Here is a 21,627-nt window from a genome sequence, read left to right on the forward strand (position 1 = left end):
TTGGCATACATATTATAATTAAAATTTGTGAAAAGTAACAAACTGTATAAATACAAATGAAAAATATATTAGTTTTCTTTTTCTAACGATCTTTGGAGTTATTCATTTTTTTTTAATTTCTTCTCTTTCTTTGTTTCTTTCAAGCGTTTCTTTTTTCAGCCTATTTTTCTCTTCTAATACTTTAATTCTTTGTTTTGATAACTTCTGTTTTTCTTTAGCAACTCTGTTCTGCTTTTTTAATATTTTATCTTCTTCTTGTTTCTTTTTTAATTCTTCTTTCTTAATTTTTGCTTCCTCTTATCTTTCTCTTTTAATTTGTTTTTTTAATATTGCATTTTCTATTTTCGTTTTTTTCTCATTTTCTTTCTTTTGAACAATTTTTTGCCATTCAGCTCCTGATATCACAGGCGGCATTTGAACTTTTTTAATAGGCTTGGCACTGCTTGCTTTATTTAACAAAGATTCATCTCGCCATAATAAAAATCTTTTAATGCCAGTTTTGGAATTCCCCGTCTGATTTAAATCATTTGTTGTAACTATATCAGATGACTTAATTTCAAGTTCTGAATTCAGTTTACCTTTATTATTGTTAGGATCATTTATCGCGTTTACTGATATACAAGTCATTACTTCATGTCTTTTTACATATATTTCTTCATTATCTTTTATTAAAGTTATTTTATTATCAGTTGTTTCAATATTTTGGTTCGAATCAATAAAAGGTAAATCATTGACTAGATCAGTTTTAATAATATTAATTGGGTCTATAACTAAAGAACTTAAATCTTTAATAATAATTTCATCTTCCAAAGCGACTTGAGTATCAACATTAGAAATGCATTCATCTTCCATTGGTAACTCACTTATTTCATTTACAACATTTTCACTGACTATCTCAAGATTAAGATTGTTACCATGTTCTAATATTACACGTATTTTGTCGTTATTTCTGTCTTCCGTCTCAATCTGGAAAAATTATTCAATTATAATACGGATATAACTAAGTATATATTTACCTTCTTTTTTTCTTTTTAATGTAATTCAGGTTAAAGCTTGTTTGACTTTATTGTTAATGTTTAGATACGTATATATTTATAAAAGTATTTCCTAAAAACTATTTTCAGAAAAGTTATTAATATCTTAATGTTTTAGTACCTGTCTATTGTTGCAGTCATTCATTAAATTTGCATTTTCCACAGAAGTCCCAGTGATAACTGTCTCCTTATTTAAAAAAGGCATTTCAGTAATATTAATACCATTAACATTTTCTGGCTGATGAGTTTGAGAGTCATTCTAAATAAATATAAGTAAGCACATAAAAATATAAAAAATGTCATGCAATTACTATTTTAACAGATAGTTAATAAAAATCAATACCTTATGAGTATCACAGCTATTATGTGTTTCATCACCTACACCACACGACAACTTATACCAAATGAGAAATAAGCTTTTATCTTCTTTAATACCATTCCACAAAGGACTCTTATTAAGCTTGAAAGAATTCAACTGTTCTTCGCTTAAGAATTTTTCAAACATTTCTAATTTGCTAGCACTATCAGTCGTATCATATATTCGCACAATTTCTGTGTTGTCTACTTGATCACTTTTTCTGAGACGAAACACTTTCTTAAAGTCAATTGCATTGACACTAAATGGATAGAAGCCACACTTTTTGAAACCATTTTGCAATATTGTTTTTAAATTAACAGAACTTAAAGTTTTCTGTAGAAGAGGTGCAAACTGATATTTCTTTATATTGACTATTAAAGAATTTCGGCAAAATTCTTCACACACCTTCTGCCAATTTATCTTTAATGTTCTAAAAAGGGCAACATATATAGGTTGATGTATATGGGTTACGTTTGTATGTAATGCTATTAAAACTATTTAATTCTGCGAACAAAATTTACTTAGATGCAGAGTCATGTGAGATGTATGTCCATCTATATATAAAATCACTGGCTTCTTAATTTTTTGGTTTTGCAGCCAAGGATTAAAAACATTCGATATGTACTCATAAAATATTTAAGATGTCATCCATCCATTATCTGAATGGCCAAATACAAAAAGTTCAGGTGCATTTTCAGCAGCTTGATCCGGTTGTCTTTTTCCAGCAAATACTATAAACGTTGGAGCTAGATCACCTGCTGCATTGCCATTTACACGAGTTGTGATATTCTGCTTTTCATTATTTCCCACAATTTTTAAAACATTTTTATAACCTTTAGGAGCTAACACAGTTGTAGGCTCAGGATTTAAAGATATTCCTGTTAAAAAATTAAGACTAATAAATGATTCAATAAATAAGAGAATATTGAACGTAGAAAATAAATGAATAAATTATACGTACCAGTTTCATTACAGTTAAAAAGTCTACTTAGCTCTATTGATAGCAAGTCCTCAGATATTAAATACGTATTTATTTCTTTAAACCACTTTCTTAAATTGTACTCAGAGACTTTGGCTCTATTTAACCCATTAACGTCCAAAATGTCAAAATTTCTTGCACGTTTTCAAAATGATTTTTTCCTATGTAATTGGCGTTGAAAAAATTCTTGAACCACATATTCTGATGTAAAATTGTATGCTCTTTCAGAATCCGTTGCCAGAATCATGATAAAACTCACAGGAAAAGAGATATGCTCGATTGAAACATAAAAAACACCTAAATTTTCGAAAAAAAAAATTTTTAGGATTTTTTTTCGAAGTGTTACGGTGAAGATATCACCTTGCGACCGTGATCAAAGGTGATCATGGGAGTTGAAGTTTAACAGGGAATTTTTTTGTTGACCTTGAACCATCGCTTCTTTACAAAATGGCGGAAAAAACGAATTTTTTTTTTCAATCTTCATCAATTTTTTTCTCGAAATCTATGTTCTTTAGAAAAAAATTCATAAAAACAAAAATGCCTTAGAATCGCTCGAGGAACATTCTCAAATTTTTTCAGAATTTTTTGAGACAATTTTTGATTTTCCGGGAAACTTGTGAAATGGAATTTTCAAAAATGTCTCCAAAAATTCTGAAAAATTTTTAGGATGTTTTTTCGAGTGCTTCTAAGACATTTTTGTTCTTATGAATTTTTTTCTAAAGTCCATAGATTTCGAGAAAAAAATTGATAAAGTTGAAAAAATAAAAATTCGTTTCGGCCGCTATGTTCTAAAAACCTATTGGTAAAAAACGATTTCTGTGCAAATTTTAGGAAGATTTTTTTACTCTTAGCGTTACCCAGAGACTACGGCGTGGACGTGGTAAAATTCTGTCTCCTTTGGGGTGCTTTTTTCCCGTGAGTCCCCTTGCCTCTCACGTCTTGTGGTGGTTGTTTTCCGTGAGTCCCCTTGCCTCTCACTTATTCATACTTTTAGGTGTGCTTTTTTAGCCAACATTTATTGCAAATATTTAAATTACATGTTTTGCAGAAAATTCTTGTTCTTATTGGACAGTTTCCATTCGAACAAATCCTCAATTTGTCACTATTAGATCGTCCATGTGCTTTACTTTTGCGACTACTTTTTTGTAAGTAGTATTTGGCAATCGAAATAGTGAACTCTTTTATTCCTACTTTTTTCTTTCCATCGTTAGCAGCATTGAAAATTACAAGAGAATTAGTAATAGACGTCTGTATAAGTCTCAAAAAAACTACCCATGTCCATTTTTTTGATCGTATACTTGGGAGTATGTAATTGCAATGTCCGTCATGCAGGTCAACACCTCCCATGAATTTGTTATATAGGTGAAAAGCTTGCAGAAAAGGTATTTCAATTTTAGATTTAGCCTCTGCGCTGTATCTTTTTGAAATAGATAGAGGATTGACACCTGCTGCAGTTGAAGCTATTGAGACGGGCTTCGAATCCATGATAGTAATGAAATTTATGCCACTGTTTACGTCGTGCTTCACCACATATGTCCCTCTTGGAGCTTTCTTATCAAGCACATTTTTTTCATTGACTCGATTATCTCTGATAGTACCAGTGCATTTCAAACGCAATTTCTTCAAATGTATTACCAAATCCATGTTCGTGAAGAAGTTGTCAAAGTACAGATGAAATTGAGAAATTTTGTTATAACTTATTATTTGAAAAAATGGTTGTAATAAATATAATACTACTCGTGAACCTAAAGCACATTTAGATAACTTATCTCCAATTTGAGAATTCTTGCCGCAATAAAGATCCAAATTTAGTAGATAGCCGTCCGAAGTACACAAGCCCCAAAATTTCAAACCAAATCTTATCGGTTTTCCTCGAATAAATTGTTTCAAAACAGTTTTTGCATAGGATTTGGCCATCATCTCATCAACGGATAGAGCAGTTCTCCATATTCCGAATTTCATGATGTTATTTTGAAAAAGTTTCAGTAGAGAACGAACGCGCCATCCTCGATCATTTGAATCTTTGTCTTTGTTTTTTGAAAACTTCAATTTAGATTTTGTGATTTCAAATTGTTGGCGAGACATTGCAGAAGAAACTACTTCATTAGATAAATACGGATCAGATGACCAGTAATCTCTCTGTGATTTTCTGGGATTGAATGTAGAAATAATAACTATTCCAATAAAAGTATCAAGATCTTTCAATTTCAGATCATCACCATTGTCTTTACACGCATCAATAATATATTTTTTCATTTCAATAGAAAAAAGGTTTCAAACAATTGAAAAGGTTCGCTCCTACGTATTTTCTTTTTTTGCGATTCGGACAATAATACTTTATCTTCACAAGAATCAGGGTGTAACTTTTCACCCTCAATCCAAGTGAATTCATGACCTTTTTCAAGTTTATCTTGTTTTTCAGAATAATTTGCACGAGCTTTATTGTAAGTGATATTGGGTATTTCATGTTCGCAATCTGAATCAAAATCGGAACCAGAATCATCGGAACCTGAATAGTCAGGATCCGGAATCAATACGTTGCGTTCTGAATCACTATCTGAAGAATCTGATTCATATTCAGAAGATCTTACACGTTTCCGCGACATAATGTATGAAATTAATGATTTCGTTTATTTATCACTCATCCGTATGTACAAAAATACGAAAGAAGAGAACAAAAAAAGACGAATATTCATGAATACATGAGACCAAAAATTACGCTTATCTGCCGAAATGAAATGGAAATAAAGGATGAAATTTTTGTCGGAATCTATGTCTTTGAAAAAAGAATGAAAATAAGTTAGAATCATTCGAGCAATATTGTAAAATTTTTTCCGAGTTTTCGTAGACAGAACGTTTTTTTACCAATAGGTTTTCAAAACATCGGCCGAAACGAATTTTTATTTTTTCAACTTTATCAATTTTTTTCTCGAAATCTATGGACTTTAGAAAAAAATTCATAAGAACAAAAATGTCTTAGAAGCACTCGAAAAAACATCCTAAAAATTTTTCAGAATTGTTGGAGACATTTTTGAAAATTCCATTTCACAAGTTTCCCGGAAAATCAAAAATTGTCTCAAAAAATTCTGAAAAAATTTGAGAATGTTCCTCGAGCGATTCTAAGGCATTTTTGTTTTTATGAATTTTTTTCTAAAGAACATAGATTTCGAGAAAAAAATTGATGAAGATTGAAAAAAAAAATTCGTTTTTTCCGCCATTTTGTAAAGAAGCGATGGTTCAAGGTCAACAAAAAAATTCCCTGTTAAACTTCAACTCCCATGATCACCTTTGATCACGGTCGCAAGGTGATATCTTCACCGTAACACTTCGAAAAAAAATCCTAAAAATTTTTTTTTTCGAAAATTTAGGTGTTTTTTATGTTTCAATCGAGCATATCTCTTTTCCTGTGAGTTTTATCATGATTCTGGCAACGGATTCTGAAAGAGCATACAATTTTACATCAGAATATGTGGTTCAAGAATTTTTTCAACGCCAATTACATAGGAAAAAATCACTTTGAAAACGTGCAAGAAATTTTGACATTTTGGACGTTAAAGGGTTAAGGTGGAGGTACATCAGGAAGATACAATAAGGTTTAAAGAAAAGGTGGTGAGTATGGCCTATGATCATGGCTAATCATCTATACCGTCAATTAATTCGTCACGAATATCTGTTCAAACAAAACTCTGCAAATCTCACACGCCTCAAAAGCGGAGAACATATTCCTCAAACGGAGAATGAGCTGGAGACGGAATTAATGTCCGGTGATACTCAATCTTGGACTATCAATCCGTTAAACGATACAAAACTCGGGCAATTTCATCCCGGCGAGACTCTATAAATAAATCGACAATTATGTCGAGCCTACGACAGGTAGGCCCCGACGCGCGACGCCGCCAACGATAACTAACTACAAGAAGAAATAATTAGTTTCTCCCCAGCTTACTTCCCGATACTCTACTTTGAAATTTACTTCAACGACTCGTCTTCAAATTTACGGCTATGATCACACGCAAGCAAGAATTAACGGATTTTTGGCATACTACCATAAATGACTCGATATAAAGAAATTAGGCATTTACTGGCATGGTCGACCTGAGGGAGGCACTCACCGATCCGCTCAATTTCCCCAAATTTTTCTCCTCAAACTCTCCTCTCGAATACGGTAGTTTCCCCAGGACAACACTGGTCCGGTAGATTCGACTAAGCCCCTGGAAGCGTTCGCAGGTCAGGTTCGAGAAGCTCCAGATTCAAGTCGTACTCCAACCAGTGCCAAATTTCGACTTCCAGAGCGATTCAGTGATCTCGGTACCTCACGATTATCCCCACATAGTGATTAATAGGTTCGGATATCGATCGGATTACCGAAGATTCACGAGGATCCGCGGTATTAGGCTATCCTCTTCTCTAGCTCTTTTCTCTTCTTTTCGGTCGTCCGGAGTCAGCTTTGTCCGGGACGACTCTAAATATTTTCGTCGGCGGCAGCGGTGGCGAGAAGTGTAGGACACTGCTGGGCGCGAATCAACCATGGATAGACAGCACGGGAAAGCATGAGCAGGTGACAGTTAATCCTTCCCAATGCAATGATTCTTTGCCTTGACTTCGAGAGATCCTCCTCCGTCTAGGCCTTGTCCCTTGGTGGGTCGAGATACAGGTGGGCTCGTAAGGAAGGAAAGAAACTGCGGTACCCCGTCGGATGAGTTCGGTGGCGATGCCTTTTCTCCCTTAGGTTAAGGAGGTCGTTGGAACGAGAAGGGGCAGAGCCCTCACCTAGATAGACACGCCGTACAATTAATTTTCAATGTCAGTGTGAGCAATGTTCGGAAATCCAACTGAAAGGCATAGTATACCACCAAAGCAAATAGTCCACGACGATAGCAACACGAGAAATTAAGAAATGAGCGGATAAGATCTCTAACCTTTATTGGTGGCGGGGTTCCGATGTGATCCTGGAGCCTCCCTTGACCTTGGGCTGAAAAGCTTATTCTAACATGCTCATAAAATCGCTTATTTGCCAGTTTCCAGCATAATTTTAAAATATTCAATCTCGAGGGTGCAACCGAGAGCGAGAGGAGGGTTTTAACAATTAAGTTTGTGACGCCACCAAAACGCGTAGGATTGGCCACGTCACAATATATATAAAATAAGAATATTTATATCTATAGTAAAAAAATTAATTTATTGCTATACCTATAATATAATAAATATAATTGTATATAATTTAAAAAATATTATATAACAGGATGGTGGCTAATTCCATATTAGGGTTATTTAGTTTAAGCTTATTAAGCTCAGATTCCTCATCTGAGGAAGAAAATGAAATTCTTAGAGTGAGAGATTGTTTAAGAGATAAGATAGACCCTTTCGTATTTTACAGTGAAGAGGAATTTAATGTCAGATATAGATTTTCTAATCAATCTGTTATGCATGGGCTACTGCCAGTAGTTAAGTTTGCTCTAGAAAAATATAATAACAGAGGATTACCAATTGCACCTGAAATGCAGTTACTGATATGTTTAAGATTCTATGCTACTGCTAGTTTTCAAGTAACAAATATTTTTTAATATTGCTTTTATAATTAGAGAGAAAGTCTATATAATTATTACTTTGCTCTTTTATTATAGAAAGTAATCGGAGATCTTACATATATAAATCAATCAACTGTTAGCCAGATAGTTTACAGAGTGTCTGCAATCTTAGCAAGCTTACTGTACAAATATATAAAGATCCCCACAAATGAGTAAGCAGTTGAAGAAAATATAAAATTATTTAACAAATTAAGGTATGGGACAGGAGCAATAGGTCTTCCAAATATCACAGGAGCCATTGATTGTACCTATGTTAGATTAGGGAGTATTAATTTTGCAGGATTAGCCGAAAACTATAGAAATAGGAAAGGATACTTTTCCTTAAGGGGATCCATCGAGGTCAAGTATTTTAACATCCAAATTTATCGTAAACTATTAGGAATATCAATTTTTTAGTAAAGACCAATTTTAATAATTATAAAAAGCTCTATCGCTCTAAAGAGCCCCTTTTAAAAAAAAGAATAAAAAAAAAGATCAATTAATAATTTCAACTCTATATAAGAAATGGCGAACTTTAACGACAAAAGGGGCCTTTACTGCCATAGGGGAGACATCAACGAGTAATTTGAGACCAAAAAGAAGCTTATATTCTAAACAATGTAGAAGTTATTTGGCTAAAATCGATTCAGCCCGAAGAACGACAAGTTTGAATCTGTTTTTCATCGCGGACGCACCACGATATATTAGACAAGGACAAACGTATTAGCTCTCTCGCTTTAGTAAGAGAAATGAGTGTACCCCACCACCAACAAATAGAACGACAAAATCTTGCTTGCTAGCGCCTCTGTCGGTGTGAAATTGTAGCGCGGAAGAGTAAACATGATTTATATTCAGATGTAAAAAAGAGCATTTGGATAATTCTGGCTTTATGAACATTCTTCATAATTCAACGAAAATCTGCACATATTGTTTTCATGTTTTTCCTACATCTGAAAGCCGAGAAAAAAGGATAAAACTGTAAAGATGCACGAATCCGAGCAAGCATGGTCGCCAGCCTCTCTTTGTTGAACGACACGAACGAACCAACACAAAGAAGCGACGCTGCGGAGTCTCCTATCAGTGTGGATTCATGGCAATACTAGGCATTCATGATTTTTTACAGGTGAAACCAAAGGTTTCTTGGAAAATCGAAGGATCTACCCCTATTCTACATTATGTAACGAATCTGTGCATATTATTCTCATATTTTTACGACTTTCCAAAGCCGGGAAATATGGATAAAACTGTAAAGATGCACGAATCTGAGCAAACATGGTCGCGAGCCTCTCTGTGTTGAACGACATTAGCGAATCTACAGTTTTATCCATTTTTCTCGTCTTTGGAAAGTCGTAAAAATATGCACAGATTCGTTACATAATGTAGAATAGGGGTAGATCCATTAATTTTCCAAGAAACCTTTGCTTTCACCTGTAAAAAATCATGAATGTCTAGTTTTGCCATGAATCCACACCGATAGGCGACTCCGCAGTGTCGCTTCTTTGTGTTGGTTCGTTCGTGTCGTTCAACAAAGAGAGGCTCGCGACCATGCTTGCTCAGATTCGTGCATCTTTACAGTTTTATCCATTTTTCTCGGCTTTCAGATGTAGGAAAAACATGAAAACAATATATGCAGATTTTCGTTGAATTATGAAGAATGTTCATAAAGTCAGAATTATCCAAATGCTTTTTTTTACATCTGAATATAAATCATGTTTGTTCTTCCGCGCTACAATTTCACACCGACAGAGGCGCTAGCAAGCAAGATTTTGTCATTCTATTTGTTGGTGGTGGGGTACACTCATTTCTCCTACTAAAGCGAGAGTGCTAATATGTTTGTCCTTGTCTAATATATCGTGGTGTGTCTGCGTTGGTAAAACAGATTCAAACTTGTCGTTCTTCTGGCGGAATTGATTCTAGCCAAATAACTTCTACATTTTTTGGAATATAAGCTTCTTTTTGGTCTCAAATTACTCGTTGATGTCTCCCCTATGGCAGTAAAGGCCCCTTTTTTCGTTATAGTTCGCCATTTCTTATATAGAGTTGAAATTATTAATTGATCTTTTTTTTATTCTTTTTTAAAAAAAGGGCTGTTTAGAGCGATAGAGCTTGTTACAATGATTAAAATTGGTCCTTACTAAAAAATTTATATTCCTAATAGTTTACGATAAATTTGGATGTTAAAATACTTGACCTCGATGGATCCCCTTAAATGTGCAGGTACAAAACATTAATGATAATTCAATATACTTCTAAAATATATTTACCTTCTTATCTTTTTATACATATTGTTTAATATATATGTTATAATATCTATATAATTAATATACTTATTTGCTTTCTATACAGACTATAGTAGGACCCCGTATGGAGTTTTTAGATTTAGTACTAGATTCTTCAGGAAGAGAACATGATTCAAGAATTTTACAAAACTCCAGAGTATTTATACGCTTTCAACAGAGAGAGCTGAAAGGAATGCTAGTTGGAGATGCAGGATATCCTTCACTCACATGCCTGCTAACATCTTTTCCTAATCCACAAACTGAAGAAGAAGAAAGGTAACAACGAAACAAATTTATTTAGTATTATATTATTCTTGAATTTGTTATTTAATATTTTGTAATAAAAAATGTCTTCCAGATATAATTTAATTCAATCCAGAACAAAGATGGTTGTCGAAAGAACTTTTGGAGTTTGGAAAAGGCGATTTCTATAACTGTCAAAAGGGTTAAGCTTAAGTATAAATAGATCTACTGCAGTAGTAGCAGCTTGCGGTGTCTTGCATAATTTAGCACTACAATTTAATGACAATCTTTTAGATGAAGATGCTGGAACTCTTCAATGTAATAATGAGCAGTTGCCTAATGAATCTGGGGGTGGTTTTATAGTAAGAAATAATATTGTACAAAGAATGTTTAACTAATATATTTTAAATGCTTGTTAATATTTTTTTTATGTTTAACCAATAATAATGTGCTTACTTGGTAATGAAAATACTTTAAATAAAAATACTTAAATGAATTAAAAAATTATTAAATTCTTAATTAGGAATAACTTTTTTTGAACATAAATAGTACGTGCATATATAATACCATGTGCATATATTTAATTTGCAGCCTTTTTTTGAATCTTCATTAATTTTAAATTGTTATATTTAATTGGAATAACAATGAGCACCCCTAAAAATTTTTTTAAATTTTTAGTCTACTTGAATCTTCTTATATACTAAGCATATTAGCACTTACACTTCTTTTTCTGCCAAAAACTTTGCTAACTTCACTTTCTCTTTTAACTCCTGCTGCTCCAATATTAGTTTCTCTTTTGTCATATCAAAAATAAAATTTTGCATCTCTTCTTTTTGTTTACATGTGTTCAGTTTCAATTTACTATGGGTTGTAAAAAGGAACACACACTAATATAATTTTCTTCTTTATCATAACTATTAAAATAGATTCACTACCACTTATAAAGTTAATTAAAGAGAGATGTCTTTGGATATTATATTTTTATATCTTAGCTTACAATATAAAGATTCTTCTCTTGACGCCATTACTTCCTTCATATTATTCCAGTTTCTTTCAAGAGAGGGAGTTACGGTAGGTTAGTGTGGAGGGTGCTAGGTTGGTACTTGTCCAAAAGGACAGCTATACTATCCAATGTCTCTAACAATGACAGTGTTTCATTTACGGAAAAAATCGATTTAAAAATTGAGACGGCCAATCTTGCTGTATAAGATACAGTAGTGCCTGGACGGCGGTATAGACACGTCTATACCTACTTTTATGTACTTGCCGTCGAGACACTACCGTGTCTCTTGATCTCCACGACAACCATACTATGCTAAGGACTGCTATAATACACGCACAACTTAGCCACATGGGATTGTCATCATTTGCTGCACCAGGAAATTAAGGATAACTCTGATGGATGCGTTACACTGGGCATTGAGCCTTAACTTTATTCTATTTGTCATGTTTATACGATTCCACTTTTACAAGTCGATACTTACAATGCACGTAATAAACCATTCGAACGTAACGGAAGAGAACGAAGTAGTCGAAAACCGGAAACGGAAAAAGAAAGAAAACGGGATATCCTTAGTCACAGCTACCAACAATAAGTTGATAAGAATACCAACTGTAATGTTCGTTAAGGCTGCGGACGACAGATGGCGCGGAGCCGCCATAGGGCTCCCCCTCTAGTGTAACAAGTCTATGCTAAGTTATTACAAAATTAATGTACATAATTTTTACAATATTTACAGGTTAAGATTTATACTAGTTTAAATATTGAATTTTAGAGTTTTCTTAACACGAGGCGATGTGCTCTCATTGGTTGACAGTAGTACGTGATGAATGTGCTGATGGACTTGGATGATCACCTAACCTTTTTGCTGAGCTGTCAGTTGATTTATTGCATGTTACAATTGTCGTAGTGTTATTATAGAGTACCCTTGAAGTTTGATGCACTGATTCCGCTATAAGGTGTGCTGGTTTCAATCTGTTAATGTTCACCACAACTCTTTTACCATTTAAATCTATAGCAAAGATCTTTTCTGATACACGCTGCAATATTTCATGCGGTCCAGAGTAAGGTGCGTCTAGTGACAGCCTGGTTGAATCAATCCTAACAAAAACGTGTGAACGTGACTGAAGATCTTTGTAAACAAATGGCTTGACTGCTGTATGATAAGAGGTTGAAACTGGACGTAGGATTTTGATTCTAGAACGAATGTTACCAAGTAAAAAATCCTTATTAGTTTGGTTCTGCTCCTCGAAGAACTCGTTGGGAATTTCCAGTGTAGATCCGTACACAAATTCAGCAGGTGAAGCCTTAAGATCTTCCTTATAAGCAGTCCTTAGTCCAAGCAACACAAAAGGTAATGCATCGGTCCATTTACTCTCATGACACATTAATGCAGCTTTTAGGGATTTATGCCATCGTTCCAAGATACCATTTGCCTCAGGGTGATACACCGTTGTGCGAGTCTTTTCAGCTACTAGAAATCTAGCAAGGGATTTAAACAAGGCAGACTCAATTTGCGATCCTTGATCTGTCGTTATTGTTGCTGGTGAACCATATCTTGCAACCCACTGCGCTAAGAAATGTTGAGCTGTTGTAGCAGTATTAGTGGTTTTTAAAGGAATAGCTTCTGGCCAAAGTATGTATCTGTTGATCACTGTAAGTAGGTATTTGTAACCATCAGGCAGGGGTAAGGGTCCTACCAACTCCAGGTGCACATGATTGAAACGTTGATCTGGTACTGGGATTTTTGCTGGTGATGAGTGTGTATGTCTGTTAACTTTGGCTCGTTGGCACTCTACATAGGATCTTGACCTCTCTTTGACATATTTATTGACACTAGGCCAGATAAATCTTAGTATAACACTTTTTAAGGTTGCACGACCACTGGGATGAGACAGGCAATGTATTGATGAAAACACTTTGTGGCGTAAAGCCTTGGGAATGAAAGGTCGAATCACACTGGTTGAACTATCACAGTAAATAACACTTTCTGAGTCTGATAAGTGAAAGACCTGCAATTTTAACGAAGAGCTGTCTGCTTGGAGTAATTCTTGGAGTTCCTGATCTTGACCCTGGGCTTCAGCAATCTCTTGGAGGCTGACAATCACTGGCATAGCAATTGCATCCACGCGTGATAAGGTATCTGCCATTACGTTGTGTTCTCCAGCAATATGCCTAATGTTGGATGTGAATTCGGATATTAAAGCAAGTTGTCTACACTGCCTTGGCGAGAGTTGGTCAGGTTTCTTGGTGAAAGCGTATATTAATGGCTTGTGGTCTGTGACGATATCAAACATTTGTCCTTCCAACATGTACCTAAAATGCTATATAGCAGAATATATGGCCTGTAATTCTCGGTCATAGGTGCTATAGCGTTACTGTGCAGGAGTCAGTTTTCTAGAGAAGAATGCAAGCGGTTCTAGTTTGTCATCAATCTCTTGTTGCAAGACTGCTCCCATTGCCTTATCCGAAGCATCCGTATGAAGGACTAATCGAGCTTTTTCGTTAGGAAAACTTAATAATGTTGCTGTTGCAAGCTTATCCTTAATGGTTTAAAAAGCTTGTAAAAGTTCTGCATTCCACCTCCCTGGCTGGGAACTGTTTTTCTTCGCACCTGCACAGGCTTCATGTAATGGTGCTTGAGTTTCTGCTATGCCCTTCACAAATCTATTATAGAAATTTGCCATACCTAGGAAACGCCTTAGGGATTTAACAGTTTTTGGCTGCTCGAACTCTACTAATGCCTTTATTTTTTCAGAAGCGGGCTGTATACCTTTCTCACTTATCATATGACCTAGGAAACACACTGATGAGACACCGAATTGAGCCTTATCTGGGTTAATCACTACACAATAGCTTTGAAGTTTATTAAATAGTAGTCTAAGATGCTGGCAATGTTCCTCAACACCGTGAGAAGCTACTAAAATATCGTCTACATACACGTAGATAAAATCTAAGTCTCTTGTGACCTCGTTAATAAAGCGTTGGAACGTCTGAGCCGCGTTACGAAGTCCGAAGGTCATGCAGGGGAATTCGAAGAGGCCAAACGGGGTGTTTATAGCCGTTTTCGGTATGTCCTCTGGATTCACTAGAATTTATTGATAAACTCGTACGAGATCGATTGTGGAAAATATATTCGTACCTTGAAGAAATTGTGAGCAATCTTGTAGGAAAGGAATTGGGTACTTATCCGGAACTGTACGTTCGTTCAGCCTGCGGTAGTCGCCGTAAGGTCGCCAATCTGCGTTTCTCTTGGGCACTAAGTGTAAAGGGCTGACCCAGCAACTTTTGGAAAGTCGACATAACCCTTGTTCCATCATGAACTGAAATTCGACTTTAGCTGCTTTGAGCTTCTCTGGCGCCAACCTGCGAACTTTAGCCGTGACAGGTGGTCCCGCGGTCTCAATAAAATGTACAATACTATGCTTGGCCTTGGTTGGAACAATTTTTGTCCTCGTGATTCCAGGGAATTCCTTATTTATACTTTGGAACTAACACTTATGAGAGATGCTGATAACATTAGGAGTCTCTGACTTTGAAATTTGGCCGTTCACAAACAGAGATGTCTCCTGATCCACTAATTTTCTGCGACACACATCCACTAAAAGGTTAAAATGATAAAGAAAATCTGTACCTAGTATTGGCGTAGCGACATCGGCGATAATGAAAGGCCAACAGAAATTCCTGCGGAGTCCTAGACTAACTGTCAGAATTTTTGTCCCATATGTAGCAATTTTGGTATCATTTGCAGCGAAAAGAGTTTCTTCAGACTTACAATGCCGATTCGTAAATTTTACAGGGAAAACGGATACGTTGGCTCCTGTATTCACTAAATACTTGTAACCACTGCTCTTATCTACAATTGTGAGGCGACTACTTTGACACTGCAAGTTCGTCGCCATGACCTACAGGCCTACTGGTTTTCCTGGGAACCGCTATTTTTCCAATTACAAGGTTCTGTGCACTTTTTATCCTTGTTCGCAAACTGATGATGATACCAACATACGTTTCTCCTGTCCTGAGAGTGATTGTCTTTAGATGTCCTGCGGTTCTTGGAGCTATATCTGTCTCTTGACCTGGAATGATTACGTCGATACTTCTTGACTGTACAAGCGAGTTCTGATACCTGTTTGGAGAGTGACGAGATCTGCTCTTCCAAGGTAGACTTCGTTGAGCTTACACTTGCTACTACCGTAGAGCTATTATTAGTGAAAACTTCGCAAATTCGATCTGCTAGTTTAGCTAACGTAGCCAAGTCCACTTCGCTCGTGGAGAGGATGGCTTGAACTTGCGTCGGGAGTCTCTGTAATCAAAGGGACTTTAAAAAATCATCAGACATTTTTGTACTTGCTAGATCCTTCATTCGGCGAAATAATTGCGAAGGTCTTTGGTCTCCCAGTTCGAGCTCGCTCAAGAGTAATTTTAATCTCCTCTGTTCACTGTAACGTAGGAGTCAGCCACTTCGCCGAACCAAAGTAGATCGCACGCGTCTGTGTGCAATACCGGTAGTATTGCACATTGCTAACGCCCGGACTTCTTTTCCGGAAATGCGTCAAACCTTGGGCGTCGACCGTGGATGTGGAGACTTTTTGGTTATCATGTGTCGAAAGATCATGGCGCTACTGACGACACATGACCTATTAAGCCTCCTTCATATATGCGAGTTCCGCGACCCTCGAGTTGAGTCTTATTCTGTGCAAGCTTAGCCGCTGCCGCATCATCCGCGTTCCAAGGTCGTAACTCTAGTGTTCGTTCAACGGGAGCAGAGTACTCCACCGTATTCTAAAAACCTCTTGCCCAGTCGCCGTGTACTGGTAGTTAAGTCTAGTAATAGTCAATCCTAACCAAGTCGTGTAGTAATCATCGCAAGTGTGCATCTTTCAGTCGTGCCTGACACGTACGGTTCTGAAAGATAATAACCACTACTACGAACTGATCATAGTTAACTAGTGCGAGTAACCTACAACCATAAGAGAGTCTAGTCTTTCTAATAGTTGTGACGAATAGTCAATAAGCCTGCGAATGCTGCTCCAGCATAATTAGCGTTTACTGTAAGTATAATTGTAATACCTGAAAATACATAAGTTTGTGTCAAATCTGCTGTTCCAACGTATGTTTATACATACTATCATTCACCCCGAACCTTGCCAACACATTACATTCTTACCGCTCGGAGTGTTATATTTTAGTATATTGTACTGTGAGTAGCAAAGCTCAATCAGCGTTTCTACTGACCCAGACTGTAGTGTCAAGTCAGCCGAAACTCGACCGATAGGCAGTGTTGCCAAAAAGTAGACCGTCTATCTGCAGAATTTCCCCCTCCACTTACAACCTCAGATGCAGGCTCGTTTGCGTGAACCATCCCCACTTCTACCGCTGCTCGATGTTCACGGACACAAGTAGAAACGTCCGTACATGTGTCGACTGGCTTCGCTCTCTCTCGGCTATCCTCGAATTAAACAGAGAGCGGAGATACTCTCTCGGACCTCTCTGTCTTTCTCGCTGTCAGCGTCTATCAGACGATTCGAGGCAAAATCTTTCCGCTTCGCTTTACCGAAAATCTACCAATATTCGATGTTATTTACATTTGCAGCCAAATGCTTTTATACATGATTTTCAGCATATTTATTTATAAGCATTGACTTATTTAAATCAATAATAAATTAAGGAAATGCGTATTTGATATATAATAATTATTTTAACTACAATTTCATCGTTATATTTCGCTTATTTCCGCAAAAGCTTCATTTCATTAATTTATTATTGATTTTAGTAAGTCAATGGTCATTAAAATAAAATTTAATCTTAAAAAAAAAGTACTCGGCAGGAATCGAACCCGGACCCGCGAATAGCCACGCGGTTACCTTACCACCTAGACGCCCTAGACCACGAGGCTTCTTCGGTGCACCGTAAACAAAAAGTCTTCTTAAAGACTTGAAATTTTCTTTTGAAGCGTATAAATAAACGAGCAACCGACAGCTTTATTCATTATTATTCTGTCATAATGGTACAAAAATTAAAGAATAATTATATATTGAATAGTTTTCAAAAGCTTTTCCAATAGCCAAGAACGGAAACTACGAGCGTTGATTATTTATCTTTGTTCTTGGCTATTGGAAAAGCTTTTGAAAACTATTCAATATATAATTATTCTTTAATTTTTGTACCATTATGACAGAATAATAATGAATAAAGCTGTCGGTTGCTCGTTTATTTATACGCTTCAAAAGAAAATTTCAAGTGTTTAAGGAGGCTCCTGCGCCTAATGTCTCGAACTCGGACATATCATATTTTAAAGATTAGAACACGCTGAATCTAACGGTGCCCTTATTTGTACCGCTTATCGGTCAGAAACTCAAGATATTAGAGCTCAAAGTTGGCAATTTTAGCATGGACTCTTATGGCAGACAAAGTTGAATCAATTAATTACGAATGAAATCTTAGTTGTCCAGTAATTTCATTATAGCAGATTTGTAGGAAAAAATCTTCTCTTTCAAATGACATTAACGAAAATATCAGTTATCGAACTAAAAAAAGAGATATTAGCGAAAGTTTAAATGAATTCGGGGTATTTCCGGCAGCTGTAGGGAAGTCAGCTGAGCACCATCTTGGGTACGACGTTCGGGGTGAGCGCGCGCAATTTGAAATTCTAATTTCATACGAAAACTTTCAGTAAAGAATTAATCGTCACAATTGTATTTTTATTTTAATTAATTATGTCAAAGGATAAATAAAATACTCTGGAAATTATAGTTTTTTAATAATTTCAAATATAAATTAACAATAAACATTAAACCATGGAACACATATTTTTTATTGCGTTAAATATTGCAGATATCACATCAGTCTAAGAAGTTATCAGGATTTTTTTGTTCACGCTCATACTTAATTCAAGCTCCCCTTGAAACCTATAACGATGCTATAGTAATATATATAGATATATATATATATATACCATACATCGGCACGCATGCACGGAAGACAAATCTGTCTTCGCATAATTTTATTTCGCTGCCGAATTCAAGATAGTATTTGTATTAATATTTATTGAATTGTTAATGATTATATTATTAAAACTTTGCTGCATTTATATATATTATAAATATATTTAAGATTTTTAAGTATAAATATATGCATAAAAGTTATCATTAAATTTAAGATTCAATTTGACTAGCATGGTAGACGCAGGAGCCTCCTTAAGAAGACTTTTTGTTTACGGTGCACCGAAGAAGCCTCGTGATCTAGGCGGTAAGGTAACCGGGTGGCGATTCGTGGGTCCGGGTTCGATACCTGCCGAGTACTTTTTTTTTTAAGATTAAATTTTTTTTTAATGACCATTGACTTACTAAAATCAATAATAAATTAATGAAATACAGCTTTTACGGAAATAAGCGAAATATAACAATGAAATTGTAGTTAAAATAATTATTGTATATCAAATACGCATTTCCTTAATTTATTATTGATTTAAATAAGTGAATGCTTATAAATAAATATGCTGAAAATCATGTATAAAGGCATTTGACTGCAAACGTAAATAACATCGAATATTGGTAGATTTTCGGTAAAGCAAAGCGGAAAGATTTTGCCTCGAATCTTCTGATAGACGCTAACAGCGAGAAAGACAGAGAGGTCCGAGAGAGTATCTCCGCTCTCTGTTTAATTCGAGGATAGCCGAGAGAGAGCGGAGCCAGTCGACACATGTACGGACGTTTCTACTTGTGTCATGACCATCGGGCAGCGGTAGAAGTGGGGATGGTTCACGCAAACGAGCCTGCATCTGTGGCTGTAAGTGGAGGGGGAAATTCTGCAGACCGATGGTCTACTTTCTGGCAACACTGCCGATAGGCGGCCACGACTACCCAGAACGTAACATCACTGTCCGCAAAAACTTCTTCAAGGCATCGCTTAATTTTGTTGTAATGTTCGCCTGGAGGTTCATTAAAAATAGCATCCCCAACTTCTTCGAGTGTCTGAGGGTCCAAAGCTTGTAGTACGTAATGTAATGTTGCGTTCTCGCAACGTTACTATAGCTGCCATCTAGTGTTTTGCTAATCTCAAGCGCTAGATAGGCGGGTCGTGTACGAACTAGGGAGTTATCAACCGATAAGTATTGATCTAGGATCGATAACTTGTCGGCCCCCTAGTGCCGCGCGATGGGTGTAGCGGGGAGGCGGCGGGACAGGCGCAGGGCCTTACCTGCTTCCGCGAGCTGCTCCGACACACGTAGTTAGGAGGTTTTAAGTGACACATCGAGTGCTTTAAATAGTTTCCCCAGCCGGTGCGAACCACAGGACAGTGAAAGCCGCTACCGAACAGATATTGGAAAGCGCGATAGAGTGCAGCGTCTGCCACCGCCACGAATCCATACCGGCCAGAGGAAACTTACAGCCCTAAGGGCCAGTAAAAGAGGAGCGCGCTCGAGAAAGACGGAGAGAGAGCGAAGGAGAGAGAGCGAAGGAGAGAGAGAGAGAGAGAGAGAGAGAGAGCCGAGAGAGATAAAGAAGCAAGCCAGCCAATTGTAAGCAGAAATTAGGGTGATTATTCGTTCTGTGATAAAGTCCAGTGACGTCCCGGGGTGTGCTAGGGCTTTAGGGCTCGCATCACCGAACGGTTTTATAGGGAGTCGCTGGCCGGGCTCACCTGTCAAGGGTAAGCGGGCAACTTAGCGGAGTGATCATTCCGTCGGACCTGTAAATCACGTCATAGAGTGTAAAAGCGCGAATTAGTAAGGTGTTCGCGTTTACATTGACTCAGTGTGAGTTTGACCGTTGACAGGAACGTTCCCTTCAGTCAGTTCAAGGCCGCGGACTTAGTATAATTATCGTGAGGACTCGCGACCTTAGACTTTCGAGAGTAAACAATCCGGGTCGTTGTTGTGTTTGAGTACGCGGGAACGGAGTGAGTGCGAATAACCGTCGCGTGACGCGCACGCGCGGGAAGAGGGACTTATCCACGTAGCGTCGCGTAATGGTTAACTTAGGAATCCGTCGGTGGCGCGCGAGTACCGCGCGACTCGGTGGGACCGCCGCGAATACCACTAGTGGCTCGAGCACGAGGCTAGCTAGTACGTCATCGGGACTTCAGCCGCGTTCGCACTACTTAGGCCACGTCCACCTTTAGGACCTAGCATAACACCCCAATACCGTGTAAAGAGAACCGGGTATTGTATTGAGCACAGACTTTATAATAAAAAGAGTTTAACCGAAGTTAGTGAGTTATTATATTAGCACCCCATCCCCGATATTTGCGTACGAGGGTTAGAACACCCTCTGTATAAATAAATATTCGGGTATTATTAAAAGCACATCGAAGGCGCCCGGGTCTTGTAGGAAGTCGCCTATTGGGACGCGAACGCGATCGGTGAGGGATTACTCCTCCCTCCCCTTCTATACTATCCTTCAGGATAGCCAGTAGTGTCACAGTAATTAAATTTGGTTTCATCGACTTTTATGCCAGCCGTATGAAATTGTGCTTCCAATTGTCGGAACCAAACGCGTTTACTTCGCCAGAAAAGAGGTGGTTTTACACTCACAGCATCCACTTCAACACGCGCGTTTTCCAGCGGGGCTTTTTTATCGTCCGCCATTTTCACCGGTATGAAAACTCTTTTTATGTCTCAACGCACTGAAAAATTCAAAGTTTCTCCCGGTAATCACGTCGGGGTCACCAAGGTGGAGGGTGCTAGGTTAGTACTTGTCCAAAAGGACAGCTATACTATCCAATGTCTCTAACAATCTCCACGACAACCATACTATGCTGAGGATTGCTATAATTTACGCACAACTTAGCCACATGGGATTGTCATCATTTGCTGCACCAGGAAATGAAGGATAACTCTGATGGATGCGTTACAGTAGGCATTGAACCTTAACTTTATTCTATTTGTCATTTTTATACGATTCCACTTTTACAAGTCGATACTTATAATGCACGTAATAAACCATTCGAACGTAACGGAAGAGAACGAAGTAGTCGAAAACCGGAAACGGAAAAAGAAAAAAAACAGGATATCCTTAGTCATGGCTACCAACAACGAGTTGCTAAGGATACCAACTGTAATGTTCGTTAAAGGTGCGGACGACAGATGGCGCGGAGCCGCCATATTTGTAGGAAAATGTATAGTTGGTAGATTAAATGACTGCTGTTCTCCAATTTTCTGTTAAG

General features: G+C 37.0%; 1 pseudogene; it reads right to left on the minus strand.

The window, feature by feature from the left end:
* Positions 1-297: 297 nt before the first annotated feature.
* LOC136774890 (uncharacterized) lies at positions 298-3,653 on the minus strand (annotated as a pseudogene).
* Positions 3,654-21,627: the final 17,974 nt, after the last annotated feature.

Source organism: Prorops nasuta, unplaced genomic scaffold (assembly GCF_024137725.1).
Source record: "Prorops nasuta isolate Cenicafe-Biocafe unplaced genomic scaffold, Cenicafe_Pnas_1.2 PNAS00007, whole genome shotgun sequence".
Classification (NCBI taxonomy): domain Eukaryota; kingdom Metazoa; phylum Arthropoda; class Insecta; order Hymenoptera; family Bethylidae; genus Prorops; species Prorops nasuta.